General features: G+C 36.6%; 1 pseudogene; it reads right to left on the reverse strand.

Moving 5' to 3' along the window:
* Positions 1 to 2,436: 2,436 nt before the first annotated feature.
* On the reverse strand, positions 2,437 to 3,927 carry LOC105523681 (annotated as a pseudogene).
* Between the last annotated feature and the right edge of the window lie 512 nt (positions 3,928 to 4,439).

Here is a 4,439-nt window from a genome sequence, read left to right on the forward strand (position 1 = left end):
ATATATGCAAGTCAATAAATGATATGCCACATTAACAGAATAAATGACAAAAATCATATGATCTCATCAGAAGCAGAAAAAAATTTGACAAAATTCAACATCCCTTAATCATAAAAACAATCACCAAATTAGGTATAGAAGAAAGGTATGTCAACAATAAAAGCTATCCAGAGATGCTCACAGCTAACAATGACTCAGCAGTGAATAACTGAAAGCCTTTCCCCCAAGATCTGGAACAAGACAAGGATGCCCACTCTCACCACTTCCACTCAACATGGAACTGGAAGTCCTAGACAGAGCAATCAAGCAAGAAAAAGAAATAAAAAGTAAAATAGTGAAGGCCTTTTATTAAAAGGAATAACTGTTTGCCAACAACATGATCTTATATATGGAAAATCCTGTCAAAAAAACTGTTAAAACTAATAAATACAATAAAGTTGCAGGATGCAAAATCAATACACAAAAATCAGTAGCATTTCTATACACCAACAACAAACTCTCCAAAAAGAAATCAAGAAATCACACTCACAATAGCTACAAAAAATAAGATAAAATAAAATACCCAGGAACAGATTTAACCAAGGAGACAAAAGACTTATACAATGCAAACTATAAGATGTTGATGAAATAAGCTGAATAAGACACAAGTAAATGGAAAGATATTTCATGTTCATGGTTCAGAAGAACTAATATTACTAAAATGTCTATACTACCCAAAGTGATCTACAAATTCAATGCAATCCATATGAAAATCCCAACATCACTTTTCATAGAAATTTTAAAAAAATCCAAAACTTCATATGGGGCTGGACATGGTGGCTTACACCTATAATCTCAGCACTTTGGGAGGCCGAGGTGAGAGGATCACCTGAGGTCAGGAGTTCAAGACCAACCTAGCCAATATGGTAAAACCCCATCTCTGCTAAAAACACAAAAATCAGCCAGGCATGGTGGTGCTCACCTGTAATCCTGGCTACTTGGAAGGCTGAAGGATGAGAATCCCTTGAAGCTGGGAGGCAGAGGTTGCAGTGAGCCCTGATCATACCACTTGTACTCCAGTTTGGGCCATAGAGTGAGACTCCGTCTCAAAAAACAAAACAAAACAAAAATTCATATGGATCCACAAAAACCTCAAACAACCAAGGCAATCATGAACAAAAAGGACAAAGCTGGAGGTATCACACCACTGGATTTCAAAGTATACTACAAAGCTATAGCAATCAAAACAACATCGTATTGGGGAAAAACGAAAAAGACACATTGACCAATGGAGTGGAATAGAGAGCCTGGAAATTAACCTACTACTGTACAGTCAATTGATTTTCAGCAGAGGTACCAGAATATGCAACAGGAGAAGAACAGTCTCTTCAATAAATAGTGTTGGGAAAACTAAATTTCCACCTGCAGAAGAATAAAATTGGACACTGATCTCACACCATGTACGGAACTAAAAATCAACTTAAAATGAATTAAAGATTCAAATGTAATACCAGAAACTCTAAACTTACTGGAAGAAAACACAGGGAGGAAAAACTACATGACACTCTCTGGGCGACGATTATTTGGATGTGACCCCAAAATCACAGGCAACAAAAGCAAAAATAGACAAATGGGACTATATCAAACTAAAAAGCTTCTGCATAGTCAATGAAACCACCAACAGCATGCAGAAACAACTCAGATTGGGAGAAAACAGCTGCAAGCCATACATCTGACAAGGGATTAATATCCAAAATACAGAAGGAGCTCAAATAACTCAATATTAAGAAAACAAGAAACCCAATTAGAAAATGAGCAAGGGACCTGAATAGACATTTCCACTAAAGTTTTTAAGACATAAACATACTTTGGCATAAACACTGTATTCTATGCAATTACCTTTTGTAAATAATTTTTGTAAAGCCATCAGCTATATATCCAAATGATTTTTCACCTGAGGTGTAAGACAGGAAAATGTTTAAATCAATACATAAATCAAATCATCTGCACTGGCATTGTTAACCTAGAAGCAAGTGGTTGCATAGAGAACAGTAAGAGCAAGGACGTTTAGTCCATACTTTCAAATGGGGCTTGATGATTTTAAACAATAAAGTTGTTCACTGGCAGAATTTCCCACCAAGTCTGTATAAATTATGTGCTATTTGATAAAAGATAGCCGCAATGAAGCTAATTTTTTTTATCTTCAGTATTTGCTTTTAAGAGAAAAATCCTGAAGCTTGTAGGGATGTCTAATGCCAAAAAAGATGATGAAATGGGAGAGTATATTTAGCAATCACGGTGACTAAGCTCATGGTAACTGGCATATGTATAATTTTAGTTTGCAATCCAATTATTCAAACTAGGATGTTCTTGATCAGTTGAACATACTGTGAGTAGATGATCTCTTTCTCCGAGAAACAAGATGGAAAGATCTTCAGAGAATGGCCCCACTGAAGCTCACTGGTAAATGAGCTTTCTCCAGATTTTGCTGATTTCCTGAGTTGTTCCGTAATTCCTCCATGCCCTGGCCATTTTCTGATAGATCATGGCCTTCCCGTTGCCCTTTCTTATTCTTCAAAGTTTGACAAATTTTTCTTCGTTTTTTGATACAAACTGGAAACTGCCTTTGGTTTTATCTACTTACTGAATACAGATGCCATCTTGGGATTATACCGAGATTTGTGAAGTTATTCAAACAGAGCATCTTCCTGCCTTGTCCTCCCTCTTGCTGGAAAACAGCAGACTGTACCAGCTGGCTTTCAGTTACGTTCCACAAAGATCAATGAATAGTTCCTTCAAAATAGAAGTCTGCAGCATTATTTATTAAAGTTCTCCAATTATAAACAGATTCCTCTGTAAGCAACACTCCATAGCAGTTGGAATCTCCTTGGACATGGGGACAATCACTGATGAAAACCAGGTAAGTGCAGCCATAAAAAAGGATGAGGAGTTCACGTCCTTTGTAGGGACATGGATGCAGCTGGAAACCATCATTCTCAGCAAACTATCGCAAGAACAGAAAACTAAACACTGCATGTTCTCACTCATAGGTGGGAATTGAACAATGAGATCACTTGGACACAGGAAGGGGAACATCACACACCGGGGCCTATTGTGGGGAGGGGGGATGGGGAGGGATAGCATTAGGAGAAATACCTAATGTAAATGACGAGTTAATGGGTGCAGCACACCAACATGGCACATGTATACATATGCAACAAACCTGCACGTTGTGCACATGTACCCTAGAACATAAAGTATAATAATTAAAAAAAAAAAGAAAACCAGATACGTTTTGAAGAACTCCAGTTGAATGTTGCCTCAGTAGCTCAAAAGCATCTTCAAATGCTTGACCCAGCTTGTCTTGTTCAACACAAGTTAATGCTTCACTAATAAATTGATGACTCCGTCCATCAGTGCCCAATCTAGCATGTACTTGTAGAAGTGGAAATAGTCTTCCCCTCCTTTGAAACACACACCTGCACCCCCCACCACCCACTTGAATTTTGTTAAAGCAGTTTTAAGTTGGGTTTCTGTCATCTGCTACTGAAAAATTCCTGAGTAATTTATACCTGAGAATAAGATAATTTAAGTAACAGGCCCTAACATATGAAAATAGCTGAGATAATGTGGGGTGCAAAACAGGAGATAATTATTCCCATTCCTAAATAATTATTTGAAAATTTTTGTTATACAGTAGAAATGCAACTGGCTATCCGATGGTTTGTTAAATCTTTGGACTCAGCCCCGAGAAAAATAGCAAGATATTGAACTTTACTTGTGGCCTCAAATAATATTTTATGAGAAAAGCAGAAGTTCAGTCCAAGCTATACTATCTAAAAGCAGAGAGGGAATAATGAAACTTCTTTTTTTAGAAAAATCTTTATACCTATACCTTGCAATCCTTGAGGACTGGGAGTCAGAATTTGAAAAGGCCAGATTCTGCATCCTAAGCTAAAATGTGTGAAGACAAAAGCAAAGAAATAAAGAAATACCATACTAAAATACTGGGAAAGAAATTGAAAAGGACACAACAAAATGAAAAGATATTCCAGGTTCATGAACTGAACTACTTAATATTGGTAAAATTATAATACCACTCAAAGCAATTTACAGATTAAATGCAATCCAATTACATTCTCTACAGAAATAGAAAAAAAAATCTTAAAATGTATATGGAACCACAAAAGACTCCAAATAACCAAAGCAATCCTCAGCAAAAGGAACAAAGCTGGAGGCATTACACTACCTGACTTCAAATTTTACTATAAAGCTATAGTAACTAAATCAATATGACACTGGCATAAAAACAGACAGAACAGACCAATGGGACAGAATAGAGAATGCACATGTAAATCCACACATTTACAGCCAACTCATCTTCAACAAGGCACCAAGAACATACAATGGGGGAAAGGATAGACTTTTCAATAAATGGTGCCAAGAAAACTAGATAACTA

Source organism: Colobus angolensis, unplaced genomic scaffold (genome assembly GCF_000951035.1).
Source record: "Colobus angolensis palliatus isolate OR3802 unplaced genomic scaffold, Cang.pa_1.0 Scaffold47, whole genome shotgun sequence".
NCBI lineage: Eukaryota > Metazoa > Chordata > Mammalia > Primates > Cercopithecidae > Colobus > Colobus angolensis.